The sequence below is a fragment of the Octopus bimaculoides genome, chromosome 8, assembly GCF_046866305.1.
Source record: "Octopus bimaculoides isolate indiv1 chromosome 8, ASM4686630v1, whole genome shotgun sequence".
NCBI lineage: Eukaryota > Metazoa > Mollusca > Cephalopoda > Octopoda > Octopodidae > Octopus > Octopus bimaculoides.
The window spans coordinates 29596806-29619178 of record NC_142935.1 but is presented as its reverse complement, the minus strand read 5'-3'; the positions used below and the strand labels follow the sequence as shown (position 1 = coordinate 29619178).

The 22373-nt window shown below is 36.5% G+C and overlaps 1 protein-coding gene across 2 annotated transcripts in view; it reads left to right on the top strand.

The window, feature by feature from the left end:
- The first annotated feature begins 19612 nt into the window (after positions 1 to 19612).
- Positions 19613 to 22373, top strand: part of LOC106871350 (uncharacterized) — a 63793-nt gene continuing 61032 nt past the window's right edge. For both annotated transcript variants that reach the window (XM_089356286.1, XM_089356287.1), the window contains exon 1: positions 19613 to 19916. The gene's annotated coding sequence lies outside the window, so the exon portion shown is untranslated. The remainder of the gene's footprint in view (positions 19917 to 22373) is intronic.

The window sequence follows — 22373 nt, the reverse complement described above, 5'->3', positions numbered from 1 at the left end:
GTATCCTGTCGACTATTCCCACCCTCTCTTCTATAATGTGTGGATAACCACTTATCTCCTCTATAGCAAGACACCTGTGCTTGTCATACTTCAGCTTCTCAACACCTGGCCTAAAGCCATCTTACCCCTCTTGAATACGTCCTTCCACTTAGTCAAGATGGCTTTTTCCTGTCTTGTGAGTTACTTGGCAACTTCACTAATGCTAGTGACATGAAAAAAAAGCACCCAGTACACACTGCAAAGTTGCTGGTGTTTGTAAGGGCATCCAAATGCAGAAACAATGTTGAAGCCCCATATGGTTTGTCAGCTCCTGCCAAGCTCTCCAACTCATGCTAGCATGGAAAACAGATATTAAATGACATAGAAACGTTCATTCAATTCAAAATGTACTTTAATGTCTCAAATATGTCAAGTGCTACTACAATTAGCTATTCACTCCAAATTTAGCTCTGACTTCTAAAGGTTTCAAAGAGTTGGTGTGTTTATGTTCCTGTAACTTAGTGGTTTGGCGAAATAGATCGAACAGAGTAAGTCCAGGGATCTTCCACCAAACCTGAGTCACAATTTATGTTCCTAACACTAGCTGAATGATAACTAAGTTATTTTACTAAATTCTTTGTTATATTTAAAATTAATTGAAAGAAACACAGAGCATCTCAACAAAAGGGTTAAAATATATAATAGAGAAACAATTCTTAACCCTTTTGATACCAACCTGGCTGAAACCACCTCTGGCTCTGTGGTACTCTGGCTCTGTGGTACAAATGTCTTGTTTTCATAAGTTTTGAATTAAAATCTTCCACCAAACCTTTGTCACAATTTATATTCCTAACACAAGCTTAATGATAACTAAGTTAGTTTACTAAATTCTTTGTTATATTTAAAATTAATTGAAAGAAACAAGGAGCATCTCAAAATAAATACAGTAATGAAAGGGTTAAAGGCATTGTGACAAAACTCATAAATGCCTGAAAATCCTCTTTGATATGCTTCAATAAATAATGTCCTTACATTTGTTTTTTTGTTTTTTTGTACCCCTCATTTGATTTACATTCATTACCTTGAGCATATTTATTTTGTCTTTTACTTGTTTCAGTATAGGTAGTGGGTAGCCATTTTCTTCAATACATCAGGGAGTGACGACCCTGCCTGACACGAGTCCCGGGCTCAGCTGGCTCCGTCTGACAGTACCCTGAAAAGAAAGAAAGAAGCAAAGTAGCTGCTAAAATAGTTTGAATAAAAAGTGTCCACTCCTTTTTCGAGATTGAGAAGTTCAAATTAAAGTCTAACCCATGCCATCATGGGACATGGACTTAAATGACAATGAAAAACCCATGTCTAATGGAATCTAAAATAATTTTGAGTGATGGTGCCATGTAAAAAGCACCCAGAACACTGTAAAGTGGTTGATGTTAGGAAGGGCATCCAGCCATACATGACACTGTAACACGATGCAACACTGCAACTTTCCAGCTCTCTGTCAAACCATCCAACCTAGGCCAGCATGGAAAGCAGATGTTAAAGGATGATGATGATGATAATGCTTGAAAGAAATTTGGCAAAAAATTTAGCAATTATGATTGTTAATGCATTTATAACTCAAATCATGATCTCCAGTACATGCTGTTACTCTTCCTCCACAAATGTGCTAATCTTGTCTCTTCTCTACATTTCACAATAAGCACTGAGATCTCAGTATTATTCCTGTCGTAATTTTCCACAAATTTCACCTCAGCAGAAATTGGAGATGATGTTCAAAAAAGTTGGTCTGTTCCATGTGTGCTTGAGAAATCTGTAAAATCATCGTAGGAAGTTTGCCAGCTCTATATCTATTCAACTCTAACCCACACAGAAGGATGACTTTAAAACACATCATCATCATCATCATTATCTAATATCTGCTTTCCATGCTGGCATGGGTTGAACAGTTTGATGGGCTGGTTAGGTAGAAGATTGCATCAGGCTTCGCTGTCTGTTTTGAGATGGTTTTTACAGCTGGATACCCTTCCTAACACCAACCTTTAGATTGTCTTATATATTCATGTATTATAATTCAACACAACATAGGTATAGGCATGGCTGTGTGCTTTGAGGTTCAGTCTCACTGTCCTTCATTTCCAATCTTCCATGATATGTCTGGGAAAATATTACCTTACTTGATAACAGAAAGGGCATTGAACCATAGAAAATCTGCCTCAATAAATTCCTTCTGACCCATGCAAGCATGGGAAAATAAACGTTAAAACAATGATGATGATTGTGGTAATGATTGTTGTTGTATTCTTCATCTTATACATAGAACAAGGAAAAACACCAAAAAAAAAAAATCACTTTCTTTTCTTTAAAATAGCTTAACTGTTAAAGACAAAATTTTCATTTGAATTTTTGTTTTTTAGTTTTGAAAGTTAAAAGGGGTTCTTACTAATATGATGTAACGATACTTTTATTGTGATTTTTGTCAAAATTATATAAATAAATGCATCTTACTGAACTAACATCTTAAAGCATTCTAGGGCAGTATTTGCTGTAAAGGGGCGTAACTGTGTAATTTCCGTTTCGGCTTCTGTTGCATTCGAATTTCCCGAAGTCTTTTTTCATTCAAAGCTTTCGAAGGTAAATCTAATCACCTTCATGATTGAACTTACAATTAATTCTAATACTACTTGTTTATTTTAGATTTTTAAACTTCAAAACTATTGAGATCATGTTACTATCTAAATTAGTGGGTATGTTGCATTAATTAATATCAAACATGGTTTTAAAATATAAAGAAAACGTTACATGCCCTAATAGTACGTTTTAGCTTACTGACATTCGATATGTGCAGGAGAAAAAATTTCGTTTAAACTGTTTCTCATATCTGAAATTGAGATCTTAACAGTTGCAAATTGACTCAACCAAATTTTATCTTTTACTTGTTTCAGTCATTGGACTGCAGCCATGCTGAGACATTTCCTTGAAAGGTTCAGTCAGACAAATCCGGTCCAGTACTTATTTCTAAGTTTGACACTTATTCGGTTGGTGTCTTTTGTTGAACAGCTATGTCACAAGGGACAAACAATTGTGGAGGACACACACACGCACACACACACACACACACACACACACACATACATATATATATATATATATATATATATTATAAAATATATATAATCGCTCGTATTAAATACATAAATACTTTAATAGTATTAATACTTTGATACAATAGAGCAATCAATATAAATTCAGTATATAATATTCTCATTGAATATATTTAACTCAAAGATTTAGGCATATATTCAATAGGTAGAGCCAGCCCTAGGGTTGCTGGCACCCTGGGCAAGCTGAACTTTACGTGTACAAGCTGACGACCGTGGGTATTTCCTTGTCTTTGTCATGTCCTCCTTGGCACCCCAGGCATGAACATAACAGTTTTACATTTCCTTCTTCTGGAACTTGATGTCTAGTGTAAAGACTAGACATCATTAACATCGCTTAACACACATGTTCCATGCTGGCATTGATTGAACAGTTCAATAGATCCAACTATCCTGAGGGCTATGTTTATCTCCATTATCTGCTTTGGCAAGGTTTGTGTAGTTGCATACCTGTATCTAACACCAGCCACTTTACAGAGTGTACTGGGTGCTTTTTTTTCATGGCACCAGCATTAGTGGGGTCACCATATAACACACAAAACAAGACCCCCTTTACAGAGTGGAGGTGCAGTATTGAGCGAGGTGACATTGTACCAGGTGTGGAGAGGTTAATGTTGGAAAACAGGAATAGGTGTCTTACTGTGGAGGAGATACATAGGTACCCTAGCAGGAAAAGGAGATGCGGTGTGTCAGGGGGTATCCTTAAGGTACAAAAAGGGGCAGAGGGAGGGAAAGAATAGGAAGTGAGGAGGCAGAGAATTGATGACTGGGAGAGTAGTTAGAGGTGATAAGGTGAGATGGTATTCAAAAGTAATAAACTAAGGCACCTTCATTGTTAAAAACGATTGTTGGTGTGATTGTATTTTTAGATGAAAATATTTCATTGTTACAAATTTGCATTGTTAAGGTTGTATACTTGTTGCCATAACTGAGAAAATGTCAAAAGTTAGAATTAGAAAAAAAAACAATGTATTCATTTGTTAATTTTTTCAAATAAAATTATTTAATTTCATTCATAAAGTAAAATGAAAAAAACTTCCTCATCAAAAAAAAAAACAATAAGGAAATAATAATATTTAAATTCCATGTAACACTAAAAAAAACAAAAAACTGAACGCAACAAAATTTTTGAAATTGATGAGTTTTTTAAGCTTGAAAATAAATTGGCTAAACAAATAAGCTGGCATCCAGAAGAGGTAAATTGACCAGATAGATAAGGTGGATATTTTAAGAGACTGATGTAAGGTTTTGGTTATCAGAAGCGATTGATAACAGCTTCATGAAAGTTACTTGACATTCGAAAATAAGAATATTAATGCGGCAGTGTAATTAAGTGTGCATGCATATTGGTATTTCTTGCAAGCTGACATTAAGCCAATATTTCCAAAGCTGTTGTATAGTGCAGTTGCATATATAAGAAGCTCAACTTAAAAGAGACCGTAGAGTGTTGTTGTAGTTCATTAGAGGCAGGAGTAGATAATTACAGTTGAAAGTAGATGAGGAAAATGTTGAGACCTAAAGAGCTATAAAAAAATTTTTTGTGTTTCAACTGAAGATGGATCTATTTATTCGAAAAACAGAATCAAGTCATGAATATGTTAATTTTCATGCCTACTTAGGTATAATACAATATTGTACATCAACTTTGTGATCCTCTTGTCACTATTATATTTTCTGACAAACAAGTCAAATTTTTCAGACAAAAATATGCAATCCAGAAAGATAAGTTTACTTATATACCAAGATGACATGTGAGGACTAAAAATTCTATGTGAAATGCAGCAGGATTTGGAAAGATAGTGACAATGTTTGAATGTCTACACTATATACTACGTTGGCTTGTATGCTGGAAAATATGGTACTTCAGTCATGTACTATGAAGTCTGCATTTGGTGAGGAGATACAAGATCAAAAACATGTCTAGAGTTTTCTCCCATACTCAATGACAGGATTAAAATATTATTAGTCATTGAACTAATGTTTTTTCCTCACTACATAATTATTTTCAATTAGCTTTTTGATGCTCACTATTTTAAATCATTGTTCTGATGTTGATAGGCTCAGAGAAAATTTGGAAACCAGCAACAAAATTGTTGAGCTGATTTATTGAAGGCTTTGTAGGCTAACAATGAGTACAGAATAACCTCAAACCAGACTGATGTATGGAATATCCAAGTAGAAATAAAATTGCCAAATAGACAAGGTGGCATCCAGGTAAGATAAATTAGCTAAACAGATAAGGTGGCATTATTTACATTTGACGGATATTTGTCCTTATCTTGTTTGTTGTTAACACAACGTTTCGGCTGATATACCCTCCAGCTTTCATCAGGTGTCTTGGGGAAATTTTGAACGTGGGTTCTCATTCCTAAGGTATTTTTCGATGTTATTATTATTATCTTTTTCTTCTTTGGTCTGAGAAGAGCAGTTTGGAGTTTTGCAGATGAATCCTTGTCTTGTATCTTTTACTTCATTCACTCATTGGACTGTGGCCATGCTAGAACACCTTTTGAAGGCTTTATTCAAACAAATCGATTCCTAGTACTTATTTTCAAGTGTGGTATACTTGTTTTATCAGTCTGTTTTGTCAAATCGCTAAATTACAGACAGAAACAAACCAGCACTGGTTATCAGATGATGGTGGATGGGACAAGCATAAAGATGCATACACACATATGTATGAAGATTGCTTTCTAACCACATGGTTCCGGGTTCAGTCCCATTGCATGGTACCTTGGGCAAGTGTCTTCTACTATAGCCTCAGGCCGACCAAAGCCTTGTGAGTGGATTTGGTAGATGGAAACTGAAAGAAGCCTGTCATATATATATATATATATACATGTATGTATTCGTGTGTCTGTGTTTATCTTCCTACCATCACTTAACAACCGAGATTGGTAGGTTTACGTCCATGTGACTTAGCAGTTCGACAAAACAGAACAATAGAATAAGTACTAGGTTTACAAAGAATAAGTCCTGGGGTTGGTTTGTTTGACTAAAGTCGCTGCTCCAGCATGGCTACAGTCAAATGACTGAAAGAAGTAAAAGAATAAAAGAATGCTCTCTCACAGTTTCTGTCTACCAAATTCACTCACAAGGCATTTGTTATCCTGGGGCTATAGTAGAAAACACTTGCCCAAGGTATTGCACAGTAGGACTGAACCTGAAAACATGAATTGCAAAACGAGCTTCTTAACAACACAGCCATGCTTGCACCTTATGGAAAGCAACAAAAAATAACAAAACAAAAAAAAAAACAAAGTGTGAGTTTTAGAGGATAGACAGTTATAATGGATGGACTGAAGAGGAGTTGATTAGAAGCTTGTAAACACAAACAAACAGAAGCCATTTAAGCTATAGTGCCACCATTTAAGCTATAGTGCCACCATTTAAGCTACAGTATCAGAGTAGAAAGAGAAGGCATCAGATATGTGGGCTAATGGCCGTGAGTCATTGTCAGATAGCCCAGCCTGATGACCTTTCATGGATGTGATCTTGAATGGTTCATTCATATAGCAGCAGCACCATTCCAAATATGTGAGCAGTGCTAGAATGTGGGTCATATTTGACTTTTGTATGAGAGTAAATAAATTTGAGAGCAAAAATGGTTTTCGGTCGTGAAGGAGAATTTCTAGTTTTTTGTTTGAGGTTCATATTTCATAATATGGCTGTGCAGTGGAGTCTTACTTCTCAACGATGAAGTCTTGGATTCTCTTTGGGCAAGTGTCTTCTATTATTGTTGTTGGCTGAGTAAAGCTTTGTGAGTGGATTTGATAGACAAAAACTGAGAGAAGCATGTATGTATGTATGTGCTTACTGGGCTTTGCAAAAGTCCGCTTGCATTCGTTATGATGCTCTCAACAAAGGACACAATGATAGTTTTGATGCAGTTAGAGACGTTTTTATTGTTTTAACATATAAGTATGTGTTTAAATATTAATATTAATCAATGTGGCCACCCTTGGTGGCAAGCATGCACTCCAGGTGAGACTTGAAGGCGTGCACATGTTGCAGGCAAAATGCTTCCTCATGCTGGCCCACACACAGTTAATGGAGGACTTCAGCTCATCGACGTTTCTGTGACGGACTTGCAGGCCTTGTGCTCAACATGCTGTAGTCGAGGGAGTTGCAGTTGGATGACTGTGATGGCCAAAAGTACTGTGACCAGAAGTTCATGTTCCATTCCAGCTATTCTTGGCTGTGTGGGCTGGGGCACTGCCCTGCTGAAAGATGTAATCCACCTTCTCTGTGATCTTTCTCACCCAGGGCTGGACTTTTGTGGCCAAGATGTCCCTGTAGTTGGCTGTGTTGAGCCTGCAACCAGTTGCAAACCACACCAATGGCATCTTCTCACCATTCAAAGCCACGATGCAGAGCCAGGTACTTGGTTGTCGACATGTAGTGGACTTCAGAGATGTCCTGCCCAAAGCTGGCCACATGGTCGTTCTGCTTGTTAATGACTAGATCAACTGAGTGTGTGTGTGCGTGTGTCCTTGTGTTTATCGCCCCACCACTACACACACCACTTGATAACCAGTGTTGGTTTGTTTACACTTCTGTAACTTAGTAATTCAATGAAATAATTGATATAATAAGTACCAAACTTGAAAAATTAGTACTGGGATCAGTTTGTTTGCTAAACACTTCATGATGGTACCCCAGCATCACCACAGCCCAAAGATTGAAACACGTAAAAGATAATGGATTTGTTCTGGGTTCTTACCACAAAGTGATTTACTTCAAAGCACTTGAGGACCGAGAGGCAGTATTCAACATAAAGGTGCGTTAAATCTACCACCTGACAGCTTGCTTAATCATGGTGCCAGTACTTGAGCAGATATCTTGCAAGGATCACAGTTACTTATTCTTTAGAATGGTCGTTTTCCTCTTGAAGTGACCAAACTTGAAGATAAGCAGCAAAAGCTACACATCTCTACGTAAGACTTAAATATAAGTTTGCAAAAATACCAAGAGAATTGGCAAAAGTTAGAAATGAAGATGAAAAAGAAAGGAAATTTGAGAAAAGGAAAACCCGACGGAAAAAAAAAAAGAGAGAAGATAAAGCTCTGGTTTCGTACATGGATTGAGAAAGCAAGTTCAACCGAGAAATAGTATTGGAAGGAGCAAAAGGAAGGGTATGATGTGTGTGTGTGTGTGTGTGCACGTGCGCATGTGTGTGTGTGTATTACACACACACACACACACACACACACACACACACATATATATATATATATATATATATATATATATATATACTATACTATACTATACTGTAATATAATATAATATGATGTAATGAATTTATTGTATTCAGTGTTCAGGTGCATATATTTATATACGATGCAATAAACAGAGGTGCTTTTGCACCATGCAGAAACTGCAGGAGCAACGTGGTTGTATTGCAAGCTTTTCTTCCTTGGGTGATGACTAAAGCCATCACAATGCTGGAAGGCCTTCCATATCACCAGCAGGTCTCTCAGGCTCACAAGTGTGTTCGCTCTTAGCCTGAATACATATATAAATATTTGGTTCAACTTGTGCCAACATTGGAAAACAGATGTAAAACGACGATGATGACATTTATGTATGTAAGTAAGTGAATGTATAAATACATACATATATATATGTGTGTGTATATATATATATATATATATATATATATATATATATATATATATATATATACAGATATACACACATATATATATGTATGTATATATATATATATATATATATATATAAATATATGTATATATGTATGTATGTATGTTTATATATATACATACACATACATATACATACAATTATATATATGTGTATATTTATATGTATATATACTTACATATACATATATACATGCATATATGTATATATATATATATATATATATATATATATATATATATTTACATAAGAAGCTAAGTTTAGATTGAGAAGGTAGTGGTGTTAGAGTTTATGAAGAGTTTTATCGTCCACGGTTTCTGACCAGCTCTTGTAAGAAATTCTTAAAAAACTTATCAAACCAACTTGTATGCACTAGGATAAAATAATCAACTATACTGGCTCCACTTCCAGTACTAAGATGGAAAGAAGGAAATTCGTACTAAATTTTTACTAGTAAATTTCTTGTCCGTATGGGTTCAATGAAATGGTTTACATGATCCACGCCAGTGAAAACATTGCAAGTTAATTTGTTCTACTTATCTGAGGCAAGCTGACCAAAAATAGATTCTATTTATGTGTTATAATGGTATGGTTTCTGTTTAGAAAAGGCATCATCCTGTTGGAAAGCATGTTTTTAGCATGGGAAAAAATAGTAACTGGATGTAAAGAGTGAGAAAAAAAAAAATGAAAGGAAATAAGAATTTGTTCAACCTGTTTATTAATATGAGTCATCTATGTTTTAATTTAAGAAAAATAAAAGTGAGGCTTTTAAAAGCCACAATGTTAGAGTGTCAGTGCTTACTTAACTCATGGTTTTGTAATTTTTAATAAAGGCCAAATTCACCGTTAAACTAGGATGCTAGTAGAACATTGTAGTCTGCTTGAAGCCTTGTGATAAAGAAGTAAGATAACAAAATGGTGAAGACAGAGAGCTTCTTAAAATATGAAAAGAGAAAAGTTTTATATATATTTCTTTATATATTTCAAGATCAAAAGCCCACCATCAGAATTTAACAGTTAAAGAACGTTAGTCTGTCCCTGTGGTTCTCAACAATTTTTTATCTATGAACCCCTTTGATTACTATGATGATGATGATGATGATGATGATACATACACAACAGGCTTCTTTCAATTTCCATCTACCAAATCCACTCACAAGATTATGGTCAGCCCATGGCTATAGTAGAAGACACTCACCCAAGTACTATATGCAGTGGGACTGAACCCAGAACCATGTGGTTGGGAAGCAAACTTCTTACCACACAGCCATGCCTCACCTAGTTTAATTTCGTTTAATAAAAGGAGGTAAGATATCTTTAATATATCATCATCATCATCATCATCATCATCATCGTCGTCATCATTTAACGTCCATTGTCCATGCTGGCATGGGTTGGACAGTTTGACTGGGCTGGCATGCTGGAAGGCTGCACCAGGCTCCAATCTGATTTTGCATGGTTTTCTATGGCTGGATGCCCTTCCTAACGCCACTCCAGAGTGTAATGTATGCTTTCACGTGCCACTGGCATGGGTGCCATTTGCATGACACCGGTATCTGCCACAACTGCAATTTTGCTCAGCTTGATGGGTCTTCTTCTCAAGCACGTCCTGGTCATTGCCTCTGTGAAACCCAACACTTGAAAGGAACTCGGCCACTTTGCCTCTTAGAGGCTCATTGCTCAAAAGGAACTCAGCCACTTTGCCTCTGTGAGGCCCAACACTCAAAAGGAACTTAGCCACCTTGCTTCTGTGAGGCTCAGGTGTGTGGCCTATTGGTTAGAGTATATTACACTCATGATAGCTAAATCATAGGTTCAATTCCCAGACTAGGCAACACATTGTGTTCTTGAGCAAAACACTTTATTTCACATTGTTCCAGTATATGGGTTAACCTGTGACAGAATATCTTTCCGATCTGGGAGAATGTTGGCCTGCTCACCGACCCAGTCAGATGGTGCCATTTGAAAGCTAACTCAGTGTTAAGTGCATTGTGGCCAGCGATGTATAACATCTGATAGTCTGGTTGATACCATTATACCATGATATTTGTTTGATTATAAGGTGATAAGGGTGATATAATAAGTCTCTAGAACAGTGTTTCTCAACTAGGGCCTATGTGGCCCTTGTGGGTCCATACAGGGCTTTTGGGGTCCACACAACAAAATAGTAAATCAGGGATCCACAACAGTATTTTAAGGGCCCCTGAAAATATTTTACTTTAGATATATGTATTGCTATGTATTGCAAGAATCAGTAGGGTTTCTTTCCCTAACATTTTACAGAGTCCAACCTACACAAGTTCATGAAAAACAAAATAGGAATTTGGAAAGAAGTATCTATAAAATTAGTGTTTAAACATTGAATGGCTAATGGTGGGGGGGGGGGGGTCCACCAGAATAAAATAGTAATCAAAGGGATCCATAGATACCAAAATGTTTGAGAACCCCTGCTCTAGTGTCATGGCTTATTGTATCTTATCCAATCTGCTAAGTTTAAACCCTGCTAGGGTTGACTTTACATTGTGTCCTTCTAAAGGTAATTTAAAAAGTACCTGTAATATACTGAGGTTTGTTCAATTCTTTATGTTCTATTCTTTATTTTTTACTTGTTTCAGTCATTGGGCTGCTGCCATGCTGGGGCACTGCTTTGAAGAGTTTTAGTCAAACAAATAGACCTTAATTTTTTTTTTAACCTGGTATTTATTCTATCAGTTTTTTTTTTCTTGAACTGCTAAGTTACAGGTAATGTAAACAAACCAATACTGGTTGTCAAGTGGTGGTGGAGGGAAAAACATACACAGACACAGATCCAAACACACACACACACATGCACTGAACTTCTTATAGTCTACCAAATCCTCTCACAGGGCATTGTTCAGCCCTAGGCTACAGGAGAAGACATTTGTACAGGGTGCAATGTAGTGGGACTGAACCTGAAACCATGCGGCTGGGAAGCAAAATTCTTACCATACAGCCATGCCTGCAACTACTACCAAAAAGAAGAAAAAGAAAGACTAGAAAGAAAAAGAATTGGCTGTGTGCCTAAGAAAGAAATCAATATTTATCCGAGCGTTATAGATACGTAAGCAGTGTCGGGGATATGTAGAAAATGTTTTCTAAAAATATGATGCAGTTTTTAAAGACAAATGGGATGTTGCGATAGAAACAGTAAAAGTAACAAAAGACTGATGTATGTGTGTGTGTGTGTGTGTGTGTGTGTGTGTGTGTATAGGGGACAGGGTATAGTGATTTCAGTGGGGAGCTGAGCTAAGATGTATTTGCTGACATCCATGCTGCTCCATGTTGCAGAATAAAGGAGTGACAGACACAAAGACAGAGCACAGTAGATTTATTGAACAGTTTATGTGAAAAGTGCTTTGTATTGATTATTATACTGTCAGGGCTGCTGATTATTGATTTTCATTTTTTTTTTTCCTGTGAAGTTAGATGAGTTTTCGAGGGCAATGAACTGGGTTACAGGAGGTTGTGACAAAGATTATTTCAGCAGATTTCTACAAACAAACGGTGAAGCAGGGATAAGTCGACTAGAAGATTGTTAAATCATGCAGTTTGTGTAAAGATGGAATTACTAAATTCTTGAACGTTTGAAAATGTTAATTATTTGTGTTCGTTATACACTGAAATAAGTGATGATCTAGAAAGTTCTAGCACAGCCTAATTGGTCAGACGTTTGATTGACAAGAAACAAAACAAAATTGTATTAAGCATACACCTTTTACATTCTTGCTTCAGTCATTAGACTATGGCCATGCTGGAGCACTGCCTTACAAATATTCTAGTCGAATGATTCAATCTTATTTTTTTTAAGCATGGTACTTATTCTACTGGTGTCTTTTGTTGAACTGCTAAGTTACATGGACATAAACTCATCAACAGCAGTGTGGGACAAACAAACTTTAAAAAAATTAGGACTGGGGTTGATTTTTTTCACTGAAGCCCTTTAGGGTGGTACCCCACCAAGACCACAGTCCAATGAATGAAACAAGTAAAAAAATAAAACGTGAAAACTAATTCATCTAATTTTTATTTTATCGTCTTCAGAAGATTGTAAAGAAAAGTTGACCACAACAGAATTCTAATTTTCTTTTCTTTCTTCAATTTGGAAAAAGGGCAATACTGACTGGCTCTCATGCTGGTAGCACATAAAAAGCACCATCCGAACATGGTCGATGCCAGTTACCCCTAACTGGCTGCCAATTTGCCCCTCAGAATGGAAATTAAGTACTGTGCTAAATTTTTTTTGGTGCTCTAATAATTCCACCATTCCACTTCTCTAAAGAGTTTGCTGACTTTTATCTTAAACTAAATTCTATAAAATCTGAAATAATTGGGGACATAATTTAATTCATTAGAAGGCAGCAAGTGGGCTCTCAGAAATTCCAGCTTAGTGTCTGGCATGCTGGAAGACCACTGGGTGTGAGGCACCCCTTAGCTTTTGCTAAAACATGTCTCTAGAACCTGCTTCAAACCCAGGTTGATAATTGGAGTTAACTTGGTCAGTGAATCACCCGCAATGGTCAACAATCAACAACAAAATGAACTGTTACAGATCACACTTTCCCAAAGTGTGCATGCATGTGGCTGGGGACCACATGTGGCTGGGGACTCTGAAACTCTGAACAATCGAAGTTGGCTCAACCCACCCCAGGTGAAATCTGCAACAAGTACAAATAAGGAAGCAAGCTGGTAGAATCATTTGCATGTCAGCAGAAAAATGCTTAGCAACACCTCTTTGAACTTTTTATGTTCTGAGTTCAAATACCACCAAAGTCAGGTTCACTTTTTGTCCTTTTGAGGTCAAAACAATAAAGTACCAGTCAAGTACTGGTTGATGTAACCGACTTGCCTTTCCCCTCCCCTCGAATTTACTGGCCTTGTGCCAAAATTTGGAATGATTATTAATTCATTATTAGAATGACATCAATATAGTTATTCAATATAATGGCATCAATATAGTTATTCTTCATCAAGCCATATGAGTTGGTATAATAATCAGCTGTGACCTTTAACTAGCATATCAGATGGTCAAGGTAAAGAGGTCAGCCTTGGCCTGTTAGAAATAGCAGCCAAATCTCTTTCAAATCAGACTCTGCCTTTTTTTTTTAAGGAATTTGTACGAATACAAAAGTGATGATCATGGGTAGAATGCCTTTGACCATAGAACTATACAATCAGAATTGAGTCCTGATTAGCCCTTTTGATACAAACCCTCCTGAGACTTCCCTGTTTAATGATGCATTAAAATATATACTTTAAAGTGTCTACCATCCTCCTCCTCCTCCTCCTCCTCCTCCTCCTCCTTCTCCTCCTCCTCCTCCTTCTCCTCCTCCTCCTCCCAGCCCCCTCCCCCGCCTCCCCTCCCCGCCTCCTCCTCCTCCGCCCCCTCCTCCTCCTCCTCCTCCTCCTCCTCCTCCTCCTCCTCCTCATCATCATCATCATCATCATCATCACCATTTAACTTCTGTTTTCCATGCTGGCATGGATTGGACAGTTTGACAGGAACTGGTAAGGCCAGGGGCCACACCAGGTCCTATAGTCTGTTTTGGCTTGGTTTCTGTGGCTGGATGCCCTTCCTAACGCCAAACACTACACAGAAGTGCAGTGGGTACTTTTCATGTGACACCAGCACCAGTAAGAACCTTCTGTCATGTTCCAAACATCACTTTACTAATGGAGATGTTAGTCATATTACCAAACCCACCACCAGCGCCATCACCACCACCATCACTGTCATGAATTAGATTTATCTGCAGGCAGTAAGGATATATTACCACTTGTGTGAGTGAGATAAACTGAGACAAATGAATATTGATTGATGAATGAGCTTTTGCTTACAACTTTCACGGATTAATGTGTGATTAGTTCTGCTCAGTGTATAGCAGAAAGCCCAACAAATACAGTTCACGATACAGTAAACACATTCCAGTCAGCAGATGAGGTTTAGTGTAGGCTTATGGTAGACTAGGAGTAAATCAATTATTCCAATGTACTCGTGTAATAACAAGATTTGCATACCATAAGTTCAGCATCATCACCGTCATCATCATCACCACCACCACCACCACCACCACCACCGCACCATCACCACCACCACCACCACACACCACCACACACCACCACCACCACCACCACCATCATCATCATCATCATCATCATCATTGTTATCATCATCATTATCTGTCATCATCGTCACCACCACCACCACCACAATAATAATAATAATAATAATAATAATAATAATAATAATAATAATAATAATAATGACAATAATAATAATAATAATAACATCGAAAAATACCTTAGGAGTGAGAACCCAGGTTCGAAATTTCCCCAAGACACTTGATGAAAGCTGGAGGGTATATCAGCCGAAACGTTGTGTTAACAACAAACAAGATGAGGACAAATATCCATCAATTGTAAATAATGTAAATAATGTATTGTAAACCTATTTCCCAAAACCCAATCCATCATTGTTTATAGAAGTTTCAGTGGCAGTGGAATTACAATTGTTAAATATGTATTTATAAGAATAAAGCTGGCCTTCATTCAAAAATGTACAATAGGACACAAAAATTACATAAGAAGGCATCCAGTTCACTAGGGCAATCAGTACACAAATATATAATATGACCACTGATTATAATGATCCAGCGTAGGATTATCAACATCAGTGACTCAACCAATATTTTTGTTGTACCCACCTTTCGGGTAGCTGTTGTGTCTAGTGCCCACTAAGTGGTGAGTGAGTTATCATGACTAAACTAACTCACCACCACCACCACCACCACCATCATCATCATTATCATTTAATGTCTGTTTTCCATGCTAGCATGGGCTGGATGATCTGACAGGAGCTGACCTGCCAAAGAGCTACCTAGGGCTCCATGTCTGTTTTGGCATGGTTTCTACGGCTCGATGCCCTTCCTAATGCCAACCACCTTACAGGGTGTGCTGGATGCTTTTATGCAGCCCCAGCATGGTTGCTTTTATGTGGCACCAGTACGGGTGCTTTTTATGTGGAACCAGCAAGATTAGGAATGCTCAGCTGGAGAGGGATACAGGGGACAGGCCTGTGTGCAAGGACAAGCATGTATGTGAGGATAACCACAGTTTTACTTAACAAGGATGATAATTTATAAATTTTACTCTAAAAACAGACTGTATAGGCTTTTAACTGTGAAATAATAAAAAAATTAACAAAACGTGGTAAATTTCCTCTATACATTGTAAGTTAATGACTTCCTGATGCCTAATGAGATCTCATTTTATTTTAATAATCATTACTAGTTTTATTGTGTATGATATAATTACTACTATAGGTAAAATTTAGCATACTCTTTTACTTGTTTCAGTCATTTGACTGTGGCCATGCTGGAGCACCGCCTTTAGTCAAGCAAATCCACCCCAGGAATTATTCTTTGTAAGCCTAGTACTTATTCTATCGGTCTCTTTTGCCGAACCGCTAAGTTACGGGGATGTAAACACACCAGCATCGGTTGTCAAGCGATGCTGGGGGGGGGGGGGGACAAACACAGACACACAAACATATACACACACATATATATATCCATATATACGATGGGCTTCTTTCAGTTTCCGTCTACCAAATCCACTCACAAGGCTTTGGTCAGCCCGAGGCTATAGTAGAAGACACTTGCCCAAGTGGGACTGAACCCGGAACCATGTGGTTCATAAGCAAACTACTTACCACACAGCCACTCCTACATATGTTAATCATGTTACGCCATCACCCCTACTACCACCCCCTGAAGCCCCTTCATCATACCCAGCACCACTCCGAGGTCGGTACTGTCCACGTTAAGAACCTCTGCTCTTCATGGTTGATTGATCCAGTAAAAACAGCAGCTAAAGTCTCACTCATAAACACTCCAGACTATTTTGGAAAATAGGATTACATTGAATAATGTAGAACCAGAAAGATGGGAAGGCCACAGCTGGTGATCCTTTTGATAATAAATTTGCGCAAAGAAATCTGACCTTGGGTGGTGGCTAAGAACAATTGAACATTTGGACTTGTAAATGTTCACGCTTGTTCATCCACTAGAAATAGCAGCTAAATCTCACTCAAGTTACACCCTACCGTCGCAAAAATTGAAAGATACATTGAATAATGAGGTCCTGGAAAGATGGGGAGGCTACGACTGGATTTGCTTCCGATAATAGGTTTACTCAACCAAGTTTGGCCAAGAGTAGAACTAAACAGCAACTGAACATCAAGACCCGCAAACGTTCACGTCAATTCATCCACTACAAATGCAGACGACAGTTTTGAAACATTCTTTGAGGATGACTGTGTTCACTTAAACAATAAATGACATTACAAAGGTGTGGGTTCTCACTCGGAAATGACACCCGCTGCTTAAGATTTATAGAACCTAGCAAAACAGGTAAATAAACAGCCATGAGTCAAAGCCGGAACTGAAAGTGTGTCATGAACTAAGCTTATCAAGAGCTTACCACTACAGTACATTATATTCTACGCTTACCTCACATAATGATATAATGTGTTGTCCAAGTTATTGTATTATTCATTTGTAGGAAGATGGAGTGGGTTGAACTGGCAGAATCGATATCGCATCAGAGAAAATGCTTAGCGGCATTTCTTCTGGCTCCTTATAGTCTAAATTCAAATCCAGCTAAGATCAACCTTCCTTTTTACCCTTTCAGGGTCGATAAAATAATGTACCAGTCAAGTACTTGGGTTGATATAACCAACTAGCCTCCTATCCCCCAAATTCTAGGCCTTGTGCCCATAATAGAAAGCAGCGAGCTGACAGAATCGTTAGTATGCCGGACAAAATGCTTAACGGCATTTCTTCCGGCTCTTTATGTTCTGAGATCAAATCATGTCGAGGTCAGCTTTGCTCTTCATCCTTTCAGGGTCGATAAAATAAAGTACCACTCAACACTGAGTTCGATATAATCAACTAACCCTCTCTTTAAATTGCTAGCGTTAAGTCTAAAATTTGAAACCATCCGCAGTTTGTTTTTTGTCTTTGCTGCTATTTTTGCTGAAGTGTATATCCGACTCGTAACATAAGAAAATAATTCCAAATGAAAATAATAGGCAATGAAATATTGTTTTTATTGAATCAACAACCATAGGAATATTTTGTAAAATATTTTTATTAAAAATATTTTATTTAAATTATCATTGATTTTTTTTCTTTTTCAGATAAATTATTAATTGCAATGTAAATTATGATTATTATGTGAGAAAATATATTTAGAGTTGTTGCTCAGAATGCAACTTTTTCAACGTACACATGCACCCACACAGTCTTCACAAACTATTACTCAGAGTTTCACGTGACAGATCAGATCGGTTACGTGAAACTGAGTAACAATTTATGATGTCTTTTCAGCTTCAATTACAGCAGTGTGCGTGTGTGTGTGTGTGTGTGAATGGATGGATGGATGGATGGATGGATAGATAGATAGATAAATAGATAGATAGATAGACAGACTGCCTTCACAGTGTTTTACAAAATTAAAATATAAAATTAGACAAAACAGACAACACAAGGGGAAAAAAATTAAAAAGAAAAAAGAAAAAAGAGAAAAAAGAAAAAAAACAATTTATCAAACAAATTTCAATAAAATTTTATATGGACTCCAGCTGAGAACCATTGGTTTAAAGTACAAAGCATCAGGAGAGTACAGAGCATAATATTAATTAATAAATGGCAAGAGAACAGGAGTCACGTAATCAACTTCATTAGCTCACAGGTGTTTCTGCTGTAAGAAGCAGCACATTCAGAGCTGAGTGTTTTGCAACATTCTATAGCTTCCTTGGAATCATTGCCCCAGCATGACCGCAGCTCTCGAGCTGAAACTAGTAAAGAGTATATATGTGTGTGTGTGTGTGTGTGTGTATGTATCGTTTTTAGAAAAACATAAATCCGGAGAAGAAGCACACTCTAAGAAGTAGAGCAGTCTATATATTTTCCTGATGAAGGCCAGTTTGTGGGGTTACCCTGGGTTTCCCGTCCATAAAGGGTTTAACCTTATTGCGTATCGTCAGACCCCAAAACCTGTTGGCCTAAGATCTCTTTAAAATATGGAGGGTCTTAGGCCAACAGGTTTTGGGATCTGACGATACGCAATAAGGTTAAACCCTTTATGGACGGGAAACCCTGGGTAACACCATAAACTGACCTTTGCCAGGAATATATATACATACATACATACATATATACATACACATATATATATATATATATATATATATATATATATATATATATATACATATATATTGATACTGATACACTAAATTCTTGACCTTCGAGTCACTGTAATTTCTACCAATAACAGCAATCACAACAATAATAATCTTTTCTTTATTGGGAATCCCAAGGGCCTAATAATAATAATAATAATAATAATAATTATTATTATTATTATTATTATTATTATTATTATTATCATTATTATTTCTCTAAAAGATACAAGGCCTGAAATTTTGTGCAGTGCACACAAGCAGTACTTATTTTATCGACCGTGGAAGGATGAAAACTACATAGAGAGAGAGAGAGAGAGAGTGTATGTGTGTGTGTGTGTGTGCGTATGCGTGTGTGTGTGAAATAGAGAGAAAGAGGGAAGCGCTCTTAACTACACCACCACCACCACCGCCGCAACTACCGCCTGAGGAAAAAAAACTGGAGAAATAAAGGGAAGTAACTGTACAAACATTGTGATGTAATTCTCTACAGGTTTAATATCGGAACTTTACGGCAACGAACGAAGAGTAACGGAAATCCATATGAAACAACAGAATGCCGTCTGCTTTGAATGTGTTGTGTCGGGATTACTTAACATGTTGTTCGTTCATTATTATTATTCCAATTGCTATCAACTGAAGTGCATAGCTTCATATCCTAGTCAAACCAACGAGAATTTCTTTTTATTTTCCTAATTTGACTTCCTCCTAGTGTAAACCCTGTTGAGTTTTCTTCTCAAAAAAAGCAAAGATGTATTTGTGAAGTTAAAGAAATGGTGATTCCGTCTGGATAAGAAATGCTTCTGTCGTTTTGGACTCATTCAAACTGTAATTATACCATAACGGTAAGTAGAAAATATAGACAGAAGGTATGAGAGAAAGAAAATGAAAAGGAAAAAGCAAATATGAAGGAGAATTTGATATAATTTCTTACATTTCATCAGCGTGTTTAATTTTGTATATATATATATATATATATATATATATATATACATATATATATACATATATATATATATATATATATATATATATATATATATATATATGTATATATGTGTATGTATTGTCTGTAATAATGAATTATTGCATGTTTTATCAGGTGTGTAAGCCTTCATTCAATAGTTTGCCTTCACGTTCAAATGCATATATACACTCGTATATATATGCAAGGAATTCTGATGAAATCCTAATGTACACCTGTAATGTCTGAAAGGTGTTTGTATAAAATTTCATTGAAAGTATTTTTTCTGAAAGTTATCAGGAAACACAATCGGGTGGGGGCATACTTATGTACGTATGCCATATGTATGTGTGTGTGTGTACACACACACACACACATATATATATATACACACACACATATATTTATACACACCCACACACATATATATTTATACGCATACACATACATATAACATGTTGGGCAGTGGAAGGAATTCTTCCTTCAGTTCTTCAAAACGTATTCAAAAACATTACAACACAGTACAAAAATCATCGAGCCAAGAAGCTATTAGAAATAGCAGTCAGATTTCCTCCTTCAAGCTCACACCCAACCATCTAAATATATACATACAGGTCTCACTGGACAATGAAGTCCTCGATCTACAAAAAATAAAGACTGGCTGGACATGGCTGAAACGTCTCTGTTAGTAGTAGACCTATTCTATCGGGTCAGACCTGGTGCTAAACAACAACAACACTAACATTATTTTGAGGGATGCAGAGACGGACGACCAGGTTTCCTTCCATACTGTAATGAAAGATGATAATACATTAGAATAGATGTGATGCAAGAAAGATATACACTCAGAGACCCAGAGACATTTGTCCTAATATTATCTTATCGAAGTATTAGTTGTTTATCTTAGTTTAACCATTTCCCTCTCACTCCTCCTAAATAAATTAACAAAGACCAGTTAAGAATTCTTGGTTTTTCGTATTTCTACATTTGGTTTCACAGCCTGTTGTCGTTTGACTTGGATTATTCATCCTAAATCTGTGAGCTTTTATTGCTGTTTATTTTCATTACTATTACTAAGTGATATTTGTTATTATTATTACCAACTGAACGCAGTGAAAACTACTGGAATTGCTTTCAGTTTGCAATATTTACTTAGTGTTGACGGGGCATCTTTGGATGTTGTTTATGTAAACAATCTGTAAAGACAAGCTAGCACACACACACACACACAGGGACACACAGAGTCGTATATGTGTACAGAAGTAGTGTGGTATACCACAAACCGTGAGATAAATGTTTGTGCATGCAGAAAATATATGAATACATAAGTATTATGTATGCAATATGCTCGAATAATTTAAATACTTTCACATATACATATTCAGAGAATAGATGTATTATGCAGGGGATATGTTTTCAATATATATATATATATATATGCATAATTTATCTTTTTTTTCTTTTCGACGTCAAGCCCTAATAAAATAATGAACGTCTTGAGACATATTTTATGAATTCAAATTTCCGGAGTAAGTCTCAACCGCAAGTTAAATGAATTATTAGTAGATAATATAATAATGTCAGTTAATGTAGTCGTTCAGTTGTTGCGTTGTTTCCTCGTTGATGACGACTATTCCTATCTGTGAATGTATTTGGCACTGAAAAAAAAAAAAAAGAAGAAGAAAAAAGGCATATATATTCATTCATTTGTATTTAATGCTTGTAATAGGTCATTGGTCTCTTGCAAATAGGTAACTGCCAAATAGCGAATGCTGTACTGGTTGAGAGAACTACTGGAGTTTGCATGTGTGTGTACACACACACACAACTCTGGTCTATTGATTGTCACGAGACACTATTGTCAGTTGCTAGGAGTTGTTATGATTCTATCCCAGTGATCTTTATGTTGCACTAATTTCTATTAAACTATTACAGTAGCATTTCCGAAATGAAACCTATATATATATATATATATATATATATTGGAAGTCAATTTTTTTTTTTTTTTGGAAGATGTTTATATGATGTCAGTTTCCTTTCCTTTTAATTAAACTTGTAATGATTTTCCAAGATTTAGCATAGAAGTTCCTTTGGGTAATTTTTTGTTTGCATTTCAAAAATAATATATAATAAACATGAGTAGTGATTTTAATTCTGCTGTGTTGAGTCATAAGAAGCTGAGGATGACAAATTTGCTCTTAATTAGGATTAGATGCTCTCTTTATCTTATTAATCTAAGACCTTCCACTGAACCTGTTGAGTCATTATAAAATTATGCTTTATTTGTTGTTATTTACCCCAAGCAGCCCTGATCAAGCAGAGCTATAATCAAAGGTAT